We start from the raw sequence: 18,432 nt of genomic DNA, 5'->3' as shown, positions 1-18,432 counted from the left end.
TGATTTGTTGTTCTATAGTCTGACCACTGTATGTCAAAATAGGGATCTCTTCCAGGGCTATACAATTGCCTCTGTCTGATTCACGAATTTCATTGTGAATCAGGAGCCTCTTATAGGCAGATATGAACTGTCGAGCTGTTGGATTGTTACTCCACCCACCACGACTACGGATTGCACTAGAAAACATCTCCAAATGATCTTGGGAGCACTTATAAATGGGTAGGAACTTCAACAAAGGTGCAGAGGATTGTGGTCCAAGCTTTGTATAGAGGTGAAAGACACTAGAAATACACACTAGGAAGCCAATGAAACCTGTTTTCCTGTTACTGTCCACAACTCCTTGTCCCTGGCACACAGTAAGTGTTTTGATGTACACTCCTGGAAATGGAAAAAAGAACACATTGACACCGGTGTGTCAGACCCACCATACTGGCTCCGGACACTGCGAGAGGGCTGTACAAGCAATGATCACACGCACGGCACAGCGGACACACCAGGAACCGCGGTGTTGGCCGTCGAATGGCGCTAGCTGCGCAGCATTTGTGCACCGCCGCCGTCAGTGTCAGCCAGTTTGCCGTGGCATACGGAGCTCCATCGCAGTCTTTAACACTGGTAGCATGCCGCGACAGCGTGGACGTGAACCGCATGTGCAGTTGACGGACTTTGAGCGAGGGCGTATAGTGGGCATGCGGGAGGCCGGGTGGACGTACCGCCGAATTGCTCAACACGTGGGGCGTGAGGTCTCCACAGTACATCGATGTTGTCGCCAGTGGTCGGCGGAAGGTGCACGTGCCCGTCGACCTGGGACCGGACCGCAGCAACGCACGGATGCACGCCAAGACCGTAGGATCCTACGCAGTGCCGTAGGGGACCGCACCGCCACTTCCCAGCAAATTAGGGACACTGTTGCTCCTGGGGTATCGGCGAGGACCATTCGCAACCGTCTCCGTGAAGCTGGGCTACGGTCCCGCACACCGTTAGGCCGTCTTCCGCTCACGCCCCAACATCGTGCAGCCCGCCTCCAGTGGTGTCGCGACAGGCGTGAATGGAGGGACGAATGGAGACGTATCATCTTCAGCGATGAGAGTCGCTTCTGCCTTGGTGCCAATGATGGTCGTATGCGTGTTTGGCGCCGTGCAGGTGAGCGCCACAATCAGGACTGCATACGACCGAGGCACACAGGGCCAACACCCGGCATCATGGTGTGGGGAGCGATCTCCTACACTGGCCGTACACCACTGGTGATCGTCGAGGGGACACTGAATAGTGCACGGTACATCCAAACCGTCATCGAACCCATCGTTCTACCATTCCTAGACCGGCAAGGGAACTTGCTGTTCCAACAGGACAATGCACGTCCGCATGTATCCCGTGCCACTGGATGAAGCGTCGTCTCACGCGGTCTGCACGTCCAGCACGAACGCTGGTCCAACTGAGGCGCCAGGTGGTAATGGCATGGCAAGCCGTTCCACAGGACTACATCCAGCATCTCTACGATTGTCTCCATGGGAGAATAGCAGCCTGCATTGCTGCGAAAGGTGGATATACACTGTACTAGTGCCAACATTGTGCATGCTCTGTTGCCTGTGTCTATGTGCCTGTGGTTCTGTCAGTGTGATCATGTGATGTATCTGACCCCAGGAATGTGTCAATAAAGTTTCCCCTTCCTGGGACAATGAATTCACGGTGTTCTTATTTCAATTTCCAGGAGTGTATGTCTGAGCCTCCATTAAAAATTCTTTAACAACCTTGAAATTATGAACATTCAGAGGCTGCTTCCACTTATTCTGCAGAAGGCTTCTGGAATTTAATATATCAAACAGGCAGTTGAATATCCTTATAAATTTTACTGTAGCAGAAGCATCTTCAAAGCCTGATATCTTCATATCGCAGCAGTACTGCATTGCGTCTGCCACAGAAGTGCTGAGCAGCTGGGCCTGCTAACCTAACTTTCATTTTGTTATTCACAAAATTGATGTGGCTACTCGTAATGCTGTTGCCTAAGTGGAGACCTTCTTTCACTTGTAACTTATGCAGTAGTTCAAATAGGTACCATGAAATTACATTACCTTGCCCATCCCAAAAATGTTTTCTCTCCCCTAATGCATTTCTTACAAGTTTTAGCATATGGGGTGGATCTAACAGAAATGCAACTTCAAAATTGTTACCCTGAACAAAAAAGGTGATCTTTAATCCATCAACGTCAGTATTGCACCCCAAGCATTTGGCCATAGACATACTGGAGGCACAACCGTCACACGAGAGAGACACTACTTGAATGCCACAGGCACTAGCAAGGCTAATGCATTGTTTAAGCAAATGAGCTTTCTGCTCCCCAGTCAATCCACATTTAAAAAAATACCCTACTGGTAACTTCCATGCCCCATTAATTCCAACTAACATTAATACAAAGGCCTCTTTAGCTACAGGTAAACTATCCATAGCAACAGAGGACCCCATATCTATGTACCCATAATACTGTGTTCCGTCAAATTCTATGTGTTGCCTGATTGCAATTTCATCCATTAACAAACTACATAGAATTTTATTAGTCTGGTCCTGATGAGAAGCTTTTGCTTTAATAATGGCAAATGCCTCCGTGGTAAAGCCAGGAGCACCATCCACACCCTGGTACGACCTTGCTAGTGTTCTCGGATGTGGCAGACACGTGTCGTAGCAGCGTCTAACGTATTTATACGCTTGTGGGGAATAAAAGTTTAAGGTAAGAGCAAACGAACGTAGCTCAGGGCTGTAAGTTCTAGGTACACTCTTACAGTTTGCCTTTGCTGCCTGTCGTTGCAACAGCTGCTTGTGCGTTCCAGGTATGCTTGCAATAACACTTAGACTGTCTTCATTCACAAAATGTTTTTTTCTCAGTTCTTCCATCACTGTACTCAAACATGCCACTTTTTTTATTAAACACCACTTGGATTGCTGAAGAACTTTGACTTTCTTCCTATAATTTTCATTTTTTGTCAGCAGCACAGACACATCCCTCTCAAGGTTCCTCACTATTGGTGTTTCTTCAGGATTTACATCCAATGGTATGGTGGGATTAGCAGGATGAGAAGCTTCAGCCTGAAAGCCACTGGTAGTGGCTTCATCTTGAGTTCTGCATGTAGAAGTTAAATTAACTGTACATTTTGATGTCTGCTGCCTTTGTGTTGGTGGTCATCTCTTCTTCTGTTCCTACAGAAAACAAAGACTGAAAACAAATAAAAACTGTTCAATTACACCTTACAGCCTACTTATAATTATTTGCATTCCATAATGCATTTACAATATTTGTAGATTCTGATTGGACTTGTTACTATTCATTTGCACTACAATGACAGTACAGAAACACCTGTGGATGTGAGGGGATAAGAAACCTGCCTTTATGAAAAGCTGCATTTGGGGGGGGGGGGGGTGTCGATGTACTCTCAGTGCAGTAAGAAAGTGCCAATTAGGTGGTTTTGATCCACTGTATGTTTTGATATTGTAGCAACATACACTTGAACATATGATATATTAGACAAACTATCTTACACAATTAAGCACTTTTTTCCAATATGATAATTTGTCACTGCCCATAACAAGAGTAAATGCAATGCTGTTACTGGGGCATTTAAGTAGTGTTCTTTCACTACAGATACCAATGCTTACAGGTGTGAAACTATTATCAAAGAATACTGATTCAACTTGTTCAAATTTTCCAAAATGGATGATTAAGTAATTAACGGACGAAAGAAGTAAAATTAAATATGACAAAGAGGAAGAGCACATTATGGCAGTTATAACTTGACTTAATGCCTGAAGTCTTATTACACAGAAATAAAATTACACAAAACACAGAAACTCTCATGAAAAAAATAGAAATTTACGCCCAAAAATGTGATAAAACTATGAAAATATTGTTACATGGAATAACTCCACTGTAATCCGCAAATGTTACTGGTTATAGACAAAAACAACTGAAATTAGAAGCCTAATTAAAACATTCATACTTTCTGGCATTGTACGTTTATTTCCTAGTTTTACAGGAATTCAGAATAAGTATGCTGATTTCACATAGACTACCTTTTGTAAGTGAGGTGGAAAGGCAGGAAAAATTGATGGTACAGCATTTTCCCTGATCCGAACACTCGAAACTGCAGTTCGGTCAATATCTTCTTCTCGAAAATGCTGGGAACATATTTTGCTCCATTTGTTAGGTATCCAGTCTTTCCTTCTTACCATATGAACCCACAAAGCTCTACGAGCTTCATTGATCGGAAATCTGAAATAAAATAAGAAGAAAACAGTTTCACGAAACGTAAACAAGGCCGCACGTCTCACGAATATAAACGACAAATATTTTACGAACGGGGCCACGTACGCATAGAACGTGATTCCTTTTAACTTGGTAGCACTATTCCAACGGTTAGTACACCCGTAAACAACGCAAACCGGCATTATAAAATGAAAAAAAACTTCCGCAGCTCTACACAGTAGCACAATCGGAAACGAGTCTTTTGACCAAACTGCAATGGCGGAGCTCGGTTTCTGTCGGCTTCAAGTTTGTGACGTCATGGCATCTCCCCTCCTTATACCTCCATGGGTAGAAGGGGTATTAGGCCGGTATTACACTATCAAATTTCTTTGTCAAAGATTTGATCAAAGATGTGATCCAATATTCCGTCCAATATATTTGACAAAGATCTTTGATGTAGCGCTACAAGGGGTATTACTAGAGATGGGTCGAACTCGTTCATTCCAGTGAAATTAAATTAAATTAATACGACACCAAAAAACACACACACACACACACACACACACGAACAGACCACAGATAGTTCAATAGTTACACTCATAAGTTTGGTAGTAATATTCGATCTTTGGCAAAAACATTTGACAGTCGGCAACAGAAACTAAAACATTGCATAAAAACAAGCGTTCAGTGCATAGTGCTGTGGAATGCGGAAAAAACAGCAAATCGGCGCTCATAGGAAGAAGAACAACACCAAAAATGCAACAGGAGCGTAATATGTAAGAAACTGTCTACGCAACCTCTAAGTACAGTTCAAAACATTACTACTTAATAGGAAATACCAACCACCAGAACTGTTTATAACCTATAGGCACAGTGACAAAAATGTAAATAAAATAGCTAACATATGTACATATTCCAGGCCACTGATGATGCCTTGCAGAAAATAAAGGCGAAACGCGTATGGCACTAAAATTGTGTTTTATTCAGTTGCTGTCAGACGGTCCATAAGTGAAAATTATCTATATACCGTAGTATTACGCGCAACTGAGGAGGACAGGACCACAAAAATTGAAGATGTCTACTTCATTCATTTCACTCTTTGCCGTGAAGCGTTCAAATGAAGTAGTTCATTCGTGAAGTACGGAAGCCTGTCGAAGTTGCCCAGTTCGCCGCTCAGCCGCTGCTACGCTCGCTTCGCCTCGCTCGTACAATGAAGCTTCGTAATACTTCATAATTTTACCAACAGATGGCCGAACTATGCAGTAACGTGCACGCAACGTTTTACGCTCTTACAACGTCTGAGTTAACTTAAATAGAGCATGGTCGAAGGGGACAAAGGAAAGATAAACAGAGAAGCCTGTCACATATAAGGAAGGTATTACATTTAATCTTGCTCGAAATTTTCTCATGAAGCATCCAAAAAAGTCTTTATCTGCCAAATGAAATATTATTTGTTGTATTCATGAACTGAAAAATAGGGCTACCAACGAAATGCAGTCCAATTTTATGTTCCTTGTAAAATTTAATCCAAAATAGAATGAGTATGTTTACCACTGTCACAGTCTATATACCTACGTTAAGTAATTATTCAGAAGTTTTCCTGTAGATTTTATTTTTGTTGAGAATAATAACCCTCCAGATTTAAAACGTAAACTGTCACCTGTAGTCATTGTTACGATTTCAGGTAAAATCCCTTTTATTTTCATGTTGGCTGTGCGTGCTCACACAGCCAGTCCCTTCGTTTATATCTTTAATATTCATTTGTCTGCAAGCGCTGCCAACGTAGGCTACCCGTAGACGCGAAGTATAGCTGCACAAATAGTCACGAGTAATGTCAGCACTGCACGTAGCAGCTGACGCTGCCTTCCCCTCGCCCCTCACCACCCAACCCGTCGTAAACCTATCGTTCCCCACAAACTCCGCGCGATTCGTCGACAGGCAACAGAGGGAGGACTGAAGTGAAGTGAGTGACGTAGCACCGATGTAGTGGGAGAGGGGAAGAGAGTGAGTGAACTAGAAAAAAGTGTGGAGTGTGCTATCTGTGACGAGTTTGAAGTACCAGTTCATTGAAATTGAGTGGTTAGTTCACACTTCACTGAAGTGAAGCGTTCATTTGAACGACTCATTCACGAGCTCCCCATCACTAGGTATTACACTGTCATCAAATTTTTCGTCCAAGTTCAAGATGGCTGACAACAACTTGTTATTAACCGCAGCAGTTGTACGAACCCCAATTGCATTGTGTGCACATGCGGAAAAGAAGTGGGGGAAAAATGGACCCATACATACGAGGTTGACAGTCTTAAAAGTCCTGGGATTACAACTTGATAATAAATTCAGTTGGGAGGAGCACACCACAGAACTGCAGAAAGGCCTTAGCAAATCTGTATTTGCAATTCGAGTGTTAGCAGACATAGGCAACATAAAAATGAAAAAAAAGCTTCATTCCATAATGTCATATTGGATAATATTTTGGGGTAAATCTTGAAGTCAAACAAAAGTTTTCAGAGTCCAAAAGCGTGTAATACGTATTATTTGTGGAGTAAATTCATGGACGTCCTACAGATCCCTCTTCAAAGAACTGGACATACTAACTACTGCCTCTCAGTATATTTAGTTCTTAATGAAATTTGTCGTAAATAATGTATCTCTTTTTCCAACAAACAACTCAGTTCATACATACAATACCAGGAACAAAAATGATCTGCACAAGGACTTAAAAGCACTTACTATAGTTCAAAAAGGGGTCCACTACTCAGGAACACTCATCTTCAATAATTTGCCAGGAAACATAAAAAATTTAGTTAGAAATAAAGATCAGTTTAAAAGGAGCCTGAAAAACTTACTACTGGCCAACTCCTTCTAGTCCAAAGGATTGCCAAACAAAGTTTTACAACATGAGGAACATGAATGTTCAGAATAGAAAATGGAAAGAGAGTATGAGAAGCGGAGTTGGAACAGATGATGTAAGTATTCACCGTTCATCTAGTGGATTATTAATAACTTGGTAATTTCTAATAACTTTAATACCAGTATTCGATAGTACACTCTGACCTGGGAAAGAAGTACCGTACAGCACATTTCATAATTTGTTTTCAATCGTTTTTCAGGTGTATACGCCTGCTTTGTGGTACTTTCACAGATAAAAATTTCTGGAAGAACACTACATTCCTCGCAATAGCGTGGCAACACCATTATCGTCGTCATCCTCACCATCAACTGAACAGTTGTATTTTTCAGGTTTGTACATTTACTTAAAACCGATTTTGTCCTAGTGTTTGGTATTCTGAAAACACTGTTAACTGCACGGAAATATTTCCCCGTTATTCATGTAGTTATGTTCGAATTGCATACTATTTGGCATTTGGAAATAAATGTGTTGTGTATAGTGTACTTTTCTATGTAAGATGCAAGTAGCCTGATTGTTAAATGTTGCGTCTATTTACGTAGTAGCATCAAGTGTAATATATAATTGAAGCATTTCGTGTGTTGAGAGTGCAGAAGAGAGGACGGAAATATTACTTTGTCGAGAATTTTCTTCTTTGAAAGTGAATCTGTAATTGTTTTGAAGTTTCTGTCTGTATTTCACTGTCAAATCTGCATAGGCCTCTTTTTAACCTGTTACGTGGTAATGTTGTTCATTGGTTGACTTTAATACTCACCAGTAGCAGGAGTGTAAGGATTACTACTTTCAACTAGCCTAATCTTCATTTGGAGTTTCCGTCTTTAATATTTTTTAAAAATATGATTGGGATGTTGTCTGGCAACATAGCTAACCCATCCTAATGCATTCTTCTGCTGCTGGTGGTTACTGATATCAATGTGAGTTTGTCACATGCTCATAAAAAGTAATTTTTGTTACATCACCCTAAAATACAAAGCTGGATACTTTTATCTGAGTTGTTTTATGTATTTCAGATGGATGAAAGCTCAGTCGATAATAATGCTGTGTGAGCTTCCACACATGACATGATGGTGGAGAATGATATAGATTTCAGTGAAGAAACTGAAGTAATAGCTGAAGTATCTTCGCCAGTAACTACATTGAGTATAGGACAGAGTGGTGCAGCAAGTAATTCTTCACCAAAAAGAAGGACATGGAGTGAGGAATTAATAGCTGAAAGATTACGGACTAATAGTGATGATGTTGACATATTTGTGAAATATTTGTCCACTGAGATGAAGGCCATTAGAAGCCACAAAACAAGAATGTTAGTTAAACAACAAATTCTCCAACTTGTGTATGAGGCTGTTCTCAATCAATAAATGGTATCTAATCATTTTTTCATGGAACCCACAGCGAATCTTATTTTCTTACCAACCCATAGAGATCTGAGAGTAGGCCTAGCCTATTCATATGTGTGGCTTACCAAAATACTGTCAGCAGCAGCAGTTATGTACCTTTGTGCTACCAAATCACATTAAATCCCATCAGTATGAAGAACGATGGTAAGGTGTGGGTAGTATTAGTCATATTTTCTTGTATTCTTCCATCAGTGGTGTGAGTTGCATCATAAAAGTGAAAGTGATACATGCTAAATTAAATGCTATATTTTTGTACCATAACTATGGGACCAAACTTTTAAAAGCACATTAGTGAAAGTTGTAAAAGTAGCTGCACAATTCATATGTACATTGAAGACCACTGCTGGCAGTGTGTTTAGAAAAGTAAATCAGTCTAAAAGTGAAAGTATGACTCCACAATTTATGTGTGCTTACACAACTCCCATTTTTAGTGTAGAATTTTGAAAGACAAGTAGGTTAATTTTTTAGTTATCATTTGGGAATGGCAGTGTGAGTATAGTTGTTACACATTTCAAATCATCACTCTCAGCACAGATTTTTTTTAAAGTCATAAGTGATAACTGTAGACTTCAGCCTCAATATTTTATGTTACCCATTTTGTACATGAGTATCATCAGTACTTAGAGGCAGTGTCCTACCTTGAGGTTTAGTCATCTTCATAACCAGCAGCAGCAACAACAACAACAAATGATTAATAATGGAACAGCAAATAATTGCTAATGCAATACATACCAAAACAATGATAAACTTAATTTAATAAAGTAAATAGTGACGGAAAAATTTTACACCTGTAATAGGCTTCAAGTTCACCTTAGTCATTCTCACAAAGAATAATGAAAACTGTCATAGGGACTGTTAGGCAACACCTCCATATAGCCAAGAAAAGTTAACACTACTGAGCTGTTAACTTTTATATTCCAAAAGAAATAGGTGTAACTTTAACCCAAAACAAATACCGGTTAGTTTCATGGTCCGCGGATCCCTTGCACGAAATATTGTAGTGATGTAGAAAAAGTGATTTTTACATACACATTGTAAATTAGTTTTGAAATATGGCAATATGCTGGACATTTTATAAAGACTGTTTAAAACAAAAAGGCAATTCCTGCCCACCACCTTTTACAAATTATAGTTGTGCATGAGAAACTTTAGTTTGCTTTAAAATTTTAATTTGCTGTCGGACATTTTGTATTGCTGGGTAAGTTATCAATTTTTGTCGCAGCATTGTGCAACACTTCTTTGTTCTAAAGACAACCTTAATATTGAGTAATGAAAGTCAGCTTCCCTTCTGGTATTGTAATTTTGTACATTGTTGTTTCTTTTGAACTGCAGTAGCTTTCAATAAAATTCTCAAGGGAATATACTATGCAGCCCCACTCCTTAATTCCTACAAGATCATAAATGATGCACCAGGTGTTACTCTTACAGCACATTTTTGAGCCAAGAGTGACCCCAAAGCATTATTCCATGAAAACTTACTGATTTAATGTGGCTGAACTCGGTAAACTGGTAAAATTAAGTTATTAATATGTACATTATTGTTAACCAGTATCTGCATACCACAGTTCAATAGTTTTTGAAGAGTAATTAAATGTTTTTGGTAAATTATTTGTGTGGATCAGGAATAAGACGGAAAAGTACTACCAAAATCTTAGAAAATAGCAGCAGGAGTATTTATCCTGTTTGGTTCTAACAGAACACAGTTCATGAGCTCATTTCTCCAATCTATTTCATGAAATAGATCACTTTAGCACTTCCTAATATTTTCAGGAGTGTTACGGTAGGGAACAAACCAATGTTGGATTCAGTAACTATGTGCCTTAAATCATTGCTATTAGAGACTGAATAAATATTGAAATTACCACCAACTATGATGTAACTGTTAATTATATTTACTCTTCTGTATAATTTTGAGCAATAAGCACAACTTCATAGTAATTGCTGTAAGTCTTTATTGTTATGGAAAACTAAATTTTTTTCTCAACTGGGCACTGGTGCTCACAAAATAACATTTATTATGTGTATTATGTACAGGAAAGTACACTAAGTTCTGGATTACAACTTCTGTACACAATAGAAGTTGAGTACAAATAGCAGAACAGAAATATTTGATGATTTAAAAAAAAAAGTTTCTTACATAACAGATATAAAATACATATAATTGTGTAGTTGTCCAAAGCTCTACTGTCATCACCACCTCCCAGCATCAACAGCCTCTTCTTGCCTTGGGACAGTACCTATGGAGTTGAAATACATCTTGAAGTCATCTCTGACTTTCAATGCATCTGCAGCTGCATGCCTTCCATGTTGTCTTGGAATTCCTTCCATAGATATGTTATGTATGTCTCCTGGCACATACCATCTGGGATTTTGCTCCAGAATAAAATTGTGCAGAACACAGCAAGTTCTGATGATTGTGTCAACCTTATTCGGTGATATAATAATTGGGCTTAGTAGAACTCCAAATTTGTTTGACATTATGCTGAAAGCATTCTCCACTAGTCTCCGGGCTCTGCTTACCTTCTGTTCTTTTGACAACCCTCTCTCTGGATAGGGTTTCATCATATATGATTTGAGAGCAAAAGCATCGTCTACCACATACATATGGCAGGTCAGGCCCATTGAAACACTCGACTTTCTCAGGGGGCGGCAAATTCATGTTATTGCTCTGTAAGGCCTCTGATAGTTTGCTTTGGTTAAAAATTGCCACATCATTAACTCTACCATTAGCACCAATGTTTGTATATAAGAACCTATAATGGGCATCAATAACCGCCAGGAGCACAATGCTGTTGTGGCCTTTGTAGTCTCTGAAGTAGGCGCCTGCTGCTCTCGGAGCCTGGAAGGTTACCTTTTTACCATCAACTGCACCTATGCAATGGGGGAATTGCCACAGCAAATTGAATGAGTGCGCTACTTGCTTCCACTCGTTAGCCGTGTTTGGAATCTGAAACAATATATTTCCATTGCACATTAATATCATTAGTGGACGTCTTGTAAAGTCCTATCTTAGAATCCAGATAGGTAATGCAAACTGTAAAGTTTTAAATTACTCAAAAAAGAAACAGTTCTCAACACCAGATAAAGTGATTCAGTCTACTAAGAACAGTTGTAACATGCAGCACCAAAATAGAACATGATGTTCCCTTTCATTAAAGTCATTCACTTTATAGCTACTATTCTTCTCCAAAATGTGAAGTCTATGACTAATAAGTACACCTGCTTCACACTGATCTACAGTCCTTGCACAGCTTATAAGTAGTACGCATTAGAGACCACTGATATGGACAAAAATACAGCATGTAGTGCTGTCAGCATACAAATGTGGAAGTTGCTACTGTAGATCTAGCTGCCTTACAGGGGGAAAGAGACATGGCACACATTTTAAAGCTGTAGAAGATCTGATTGCATATAGCGCAGATAAACGGTCGAATCAGTATCCTTTGAACTAACCAAGCTAGATAACCAATGGAAGTTAATCAGTCTGTGCATGTACTGCTCGCTCGCTGTAATGTGGACACTTTCTTCAATATGTTAAGGCATGGGAAGAGGCTCAGTCCCAAAGAACAATAATTTATGTACACAAGTCATGAATATTAGAATTAGTGTTCATGGTGAAATTAGTGAATACTTCCTGAACATTGTGAACACTTGTGGCACAAATGGTGAACACTGCAACTAGGGTATCTAAAAGCCTAGCATTGTTTAAGACCACGTACTTCAGGCAAAACTACAGGTTTATGAGAGATTTTGGCATCTCTGATTATAACTGTCAACTAATTAAGCAAAAAACAGGCTCCGTAAAGCTGGCAGAACTGCCAGCCTACAAAAGGATCTTCTCATAACTTCAAATACATACTTTCTCTTGGGCATTGGTAATTCAAACTTAGCAATCAAGTGTATATGGAAAACAATGCATATGCACCTTGTTGAAACTAATTTTTGGCATTCCGTAGCTAACTATGATAGGTTCAAACTGCAGATACTGGTACTGCTTGGTGAACAGAAAACCATTCAGTTACAAAATAATATACACCGCAGAAAATAAAAATCTGAGTGGGATGTGTGAAAACACAAAACTAAAAAGACATACCTGGATATAACATACAAATTTATCATGGGAGTAAACAGAAAATTCCCAGGAACTGGCAAATTTTATGAATCAGTTTTCTCTGGTATGGTGGAGTTGCAGGAAAAACAAAAAACCTCAAAACAATTTTATCAGGGAATGAAATTGTACAGTACATTGCACAAGGAGATGGAAAAAGATTTCTAAAATACATCATTCAGAAGAGGCAGCTAAAATGTACTTCAGGAATAACACATACTGCACTATTAACAATTACCGTATAGTATCATTAAGTGATCAAATGTACTACTCTCACAGAGAAATCATCTACCTAGACCTAAAGTGTATGATAGTAATGTCTTTCTCCTGAGCTCAACATGTCATTCATCATGCTGGGATGCTGACTTAGTTTTACAAGTGGACATGAAGAGGTGTAGCTGATGTCTACGGGCATGGAACCACTTTTTTGAACAAACTGGAGGGAGTGCATGGAGCACAGCAGCATGTGTTTGGTTGATGAGTTATTAGCTGGTGTCCATAGTGAGTAAAAGTCTAGAACAGGGCCATGCCAAGACTCCCGCTGGCCCTCATCTAGGCCTTAGCCTCCATAATTTGTGGAGTGATAAACTATGTTTCATATTACTGTATAAGTTATCTTTAAAGTGTGAATTATTTAAACAACATTGTATGACAGAGACCAACCTAGTGATGCAGTGCAGTTCTCAACACACAGATCTCATATGGGGGGAGGATGGAGTTTGCTCTGTCCAGCTATCCTGATTTGGATTTGATTAAATCATTTAAGGGAAATTCTGGGATGATTTCTTCAGTAAGGTCACTGCTGATCAGCTGTCCTACCCTCATAAAGACATAATTACATATTCTGTGTGTATGTACATATGAGCTATCTACTTTCATTAGCCCTATATCATGGTTAATATACTACTGAGAGAGGATTAAAATAAATAAGCATGATCACAACAAAAATCGGACAGCACTATGTACTTAAAGCATTACTCTTCCTAACGCACTCAAAAGTTGATAGTAGGATTACCGTAGCCAATTAGTACTAAATACGTGAAAGGTACACATTACCTTTATGCACTTGTTTTCCAGATTATTAAGAATCGCCTACAGCGTTTCTGGAATGATTTTTGACAATGTATATGGCGCAATTTTTGTTGCATAATCCAGAGACTGGAACGTTTCTCCAGTCGCCAAAAATCTTAAAGTGACTGCCAGTCTACAACAAAATCTGGTATAAGCAAAACAACATTACACGCTGGATGTTTTTGTTATGAACGAAGATTTATGTAAAGTATACTTACCGATAACGGTTTTATCAATTGTCTCATGTTGGTGTCTTGGCGGCAAATGTCATTGCCAGTTATACTCAGTAACTTCGAAAACACGTCTTCATCCATTCTGGTGAAGTTCCGAAACAACTCTGCGTCTTCTAATCTAAGTGAGAAAATAAGTTACATTAGGGCAGTAACTGTATACAAAAAATGGTTCAAATGGCTCTGAGCACTATGGGACTTAACTTCTAAGGTCATCAGTCCCCTAGAACTTAGAACTAATTAAACCTAACTAACCTAAGGACATCACATACATCCATGCCCGAGGCAGGATTCGAACCTGCAACCATAGCGGTCACGCGGTTCCAGACTGCAGCGCCCAGAACCGCTCGGCCACCCCGGCCGGCAATTGTATACAAATTTAAAAAAATTATTTATGCAAAAGCTGAAGGTTGACACTATATTTTAACAGTTTCCAACACAAATCTTCAATGCCTGACAAATTTGTGTTGTTGAACAACTACTACTAGCACGTACCTCAGTTCATGGTGCAGCATATGAATCGTTCCTCTACCATTATCGCGCTGCCGAATCCACTGGCGTGTCCATTAACTTCTGCGGTGTTTTCTCCGCTCATCTTCCACAATAGCCAATAAAGCCAACACAGCTAATTGAGTTTGATCCATATTCACTTTGTGAAACGTGTGCTTCGCGCACTAAATAAATTCAACAACTGCTGCTGGATAGCGCTGAGAGCTCAAGATCACGTTAACTGGCTCATCCTGTGTGCCAGCTGTGCTGTGCCTCGTGACGTGGTGTATCCCGTTTGCGTGCACTTCAACATTAGCTGCCTCATCGCATGTGTAAGCAGCTTAACTGACATAGAACTTTCTTCCATTCTTCCATTTAATTTCTGGTGAGTGAAAACTGAAAAATGTGTTCTAGTAGGGCAAAAATACGTTAACTGAATTTGCAATCTGTGATAAATTGTACAGAAAAAACTTTTCAGTCATAATACTAGGTGACTTTAATGTATGTAAAGTTCCTAAATGAAAGTTATGACAGAATGGAGCTGGAGCAACTGATGAGCTGTTACAATCTAATGCAAGTAGTTAAATTTCCCACTTGGGTAACTGACCACTCCAGTACTCTAATTGATAATGTGTTTGTTGATAAGTCTAGGCGCAATAGCCTGACTGTCAGTCAAGTCCTAAATGGGCTGTCAGACCATGATGCTATACTTCTGACAATCCCCCATTTAAATCTTAACAGAAAATCAAAAGCTATCTGGAAAAATGTGAGACCAATAAATAAAGAAACAATTGAGACATACAGTAAGAAGCTACAGTTAGTTGACTGGTCTGAAGTATTCAACTCAGCAGATGTCAACACAAAATTTAATGTATTTATTAATTTACCGACTGATGACCATAGCTGTTAAGTCCCATAGTGCTCAGAGCCATTAATTTAACATCAAATATTTTTGAAGAGGTCTTTCTACATAAAAGAGTCAGAGAAAATCAATGTAACCCTGCATTTAAGCCATGGATTACCCAGGGCATCAAAATTTCATGTAAAACAAAAAGAGATTTGTATGCCTCAGCTAGACAGTCTAACAATACTGCAGTGATGGGGCAATATAAAGTGTACTCTAAGATATTAAGGAAGGTGATCCAGAAATCTAAAAGTATGTATCTAAAAAAGGAAATTGACAAATCAAATAACAAAATGAAAACCATATGGAAATATGTTAAAAGCGAGATGGGGAAAAGCCTATCTGCCACAGAAATGATTAGCTTAAGAACTGGGAGCCTTTCGGTGGATGCTCCCAATCATTTCCTAACAGTCACCAACCGAATGGGATGCCAGGGTTCTGTAAAGAAAGCTACAGAATACTTCCATAACACCTTAACTAACAAAATAGATGAGATGCATCTTCAAAAAACTACAGTGATAGAATTAGAAAAAATAATTATGTCTTTAAAATGTAAAAATTCTGCTGGAGTTGAAAATATTTCCAACAAGTTACTGAAATACTGTTGTAAAGAAATAAGTACAGTCCCCTGCCATATTAGTAATACGTCATTGGAAGAAGGTGTTTTTCCTGACAGGCTAAAATATGGGCTTATATGACCAATTTATAAAAAGGGAGAAAAGACTGAGGCTACAAACTATTCACCAATTTCATTACTCTCAGTTTTCTCCAAGGTACTAGAGAAATTGATGCATAGCAGAATGGTTGAGCATCTTAGTAAATATAACATCCTCAGCAAATAGCCAGTTTGGCTTTCAGAAAGAGGTATCAACCGTGGATGCAATACATGCCTTTGTTGACAATGTTATGGAAGCCATAAATAATAATATCATGACGGTTGGAATAATTTGCGACCTGTCAAAAGCTTTTGACACTGTAAGTCACCATATTCTCTTGAGTAAAGCCAAGACCCTAGGAATGGGTGGAACCGTAGGCATGTGGCTTGAATCCTATCTGTGTGATAGAAAGCAGAAAGTAATCGTGGAAGGACTGCATGGTGGCCAGGTATCTTCAGAATGGGGCTCCATTACTGCAGGAGTACCCCAAGGCTCAGTACTGGGCCAACTGCTCTTTCTAATATTTATAAATGACTTAGCACTATATACAGAATATGGGAAAATACTCATGTTTGCTGACGACACCACTTTATCAGTTAATAATCTCTCAGGGAATGTGTCAAATGAGGCTGCAAATAAAGCTTTTGCAGATTTGACAAACTGGTTTGAAACCAATGGCCTTACAGTCAACCTAAAAAAGGCAAATTACATTCATTTCTCTTCTAACACAAATGTTACTAATGAAATGAACCTAAAAATGGGTTAGCATGAGATTTTGAAGGTTGAGTCCTCCAAATTCTTGGGTCTGCTTATAGATAGCAAAATGAAGTGGCACCACCATATTCAAGATCTGCGCAAAAGGCTAAACTCAGCAACGTTTGCCTTAAGAATAATTTCAGACACTAGGGAAATTAGCACAATAAAAGTGCATATTTTGGCTATTTTCACCAACTTATGGCCTATGGTATAATATTTTGGGGAAATCAACCAACAGCAAAAAAAAGTGTTCCATGCACAGAAGCGAGCAATAAGAATTGTGTGTGGAGTACATCCTAGGCCCTTGTGCATGGATCTGTTTAGAGCTCTACAAATCCTTACAACACCTGCCCAATATATTTTTTCCCTGATGTGCTTTGTTTAAAAAAATAGCAACTTATTCAAAATCAATAGCTCATACCAGAGTTATAACACCCGAAGGAAACTGGATATCCATTATGAACTAAAAACGAAAAGCATGGTCCAGAAGGGGGTTCTATACAGTGGCACCAAGATTTTTAATGCCCTCCCACCGCACATTAAAGAACTGGTTGGAAACATGCCAAAGTTTAAAGAAAATCTGAAGCAGTTCCTTTTAGATGAATCTTGTTACAGTATTGATGAATTTCTTAGCAAAAATGCATAGAATCTCTTGTTTGTGTTTAAACCTTACTGTGTGACCTCTACAATTGATTAATCATACTCTGTAAGTACAGTGTAACTAATACAATACAAAAATTTATGTATGTCTGTATATGGCGCCTGTGTAACTTAAGAACAATTTTACCCAAATTTATGTATGACTGTATATTCTTTCAGATGTCCTGTATCTTAACTAATATGTAAGGGTATATGCTAAACTTAACAGTTTCTTTAATCTAATGATAAGATCAATGTATCTGTGCACAAAACAATAATCTGTAAAAACCTTGACTCGTTCTATATCCAGGGATATGTTCCCATATGGATCTATGGAACACGAAATAAATAAATGAATACATGCTTTGTTGGCATGCTTGTAACTGACAATTAAGCTTAAACGTAATAACAATGAAATTCGAGAATTAAACTAAAACGTAATAACAGTGAAAAGTATTATTTTATTATAAAAAAACACTTGTGTGTTTACAAATAATGATGCATGCAAAAATGTGTATTTTTAACTTAAATACGTCACAAACATCTGCGTTTCTCTATCAGATAACTTAGGGGAAGCAAATGAAACTAGTGACTGTCGAACGATAGATGGTTTATAATGTGCAGTCTTCTTTATAGGAATCGCAACACGTTCTACAATACGTGTTTCACCAATAATTGCATTGCATTTTCCGTGCACCGAATGACTTTCTTTCACAGAAGAGTCGTTGATGTTTCTATGTCACTTTACAACACACACATTAATGGGTAATAACAATTAACAACCAATCCCACGCTACATCACATCAATTTTTTTCTGCGTTTCTGATAATTTACTGGCTAGGAAGTCTCGTTTTCTTCGTAGCCACCATAAACGAAATTCTTTCATTTTGTATCCAAGTATGAAGCCCGTTAAAAATGTCACTGTTAAAAGCGTCTTCAATCTACCTTCGGATATCTCAACCATTTTTGTTGAATTGAAAGTATAAGTTCTTTCGTCAAGGTAAAGAAGGGACATCAACTAGACCAGTAGACCACGATGATTT

General features: G+C 38.9%; 1 protein-coding gene and 2 long non-coding RNA genes across 3 annotated transcripts in view; 2 read left to right on the top strand and 1 right to left on the bottom strand.

The window, feature by feature from the left end:
* The first annotated feature begins 5,850 nt into the window (after nt 1-5,850).
* Nucleotides 5,851-8,524, top strand: LOC126210084 (uncharacterized). Its single transcript, XR_007540607.1, has 3 exons — nt 5,851-7,197; nt 7,342-7,471; nt 8,150-8,524. It is a non-coding gene; the product is annotated as an uncharacterized LOC126210084 (long non-coding RNA).
* Nucleotides 8,525-10,484: 1,960 nt separating this feature from the next.
* LOC126210083 (uncharacterized) lies at nt 10,485-18,404 on the bottom strand. Its single transcript, XR_007540606.1, has 4 exons — nt 14,441-18,404; nt 13,934-14,066; nt 13,701-13,848; nt 10,485-11,483 (listed from the first exon to the last, which is right to left on the bottom strand). It is a non-coding gene; the product is annotated as an uncharacterized LOC126210083 (long non-coding RNA).
* Nucleotides 14,795-18,432, top strand: part of LOC126210081 (casein kinase II subunit beta) — a 35,530-nt gene continuing 31,892 nt past the window's right edge. The window contains exon 1 of the mRNA XM_049939209.1: nt 14,795-14,819. The gene's annotated coding sequence lies outside the window, so the exon portion shown is untranslated. The remainder of the gene's footprint in view (nt 14,820-18,432) is intronic.

The sequence above is a fragment of the Schistocerca nitens genome, chromosome 10, assembly GCF_023898315.1.
Source record: "Schistocerca nitens isolate TAMUIC-IGC-003100 chromosome 10, iqSchNite1.1, whole genome shotgun sequence".
Classification (NCBI taxonomy): domain Eukaryota; kingdom Metazoa; phylum Arthropoda; class Insecta; order Orthoptera; family Acrididae; genus Schistocerca; species Schistocerca nitens.
This window is presented reverse-complemented; position numbering and strand designations above follow the sequence as displayed.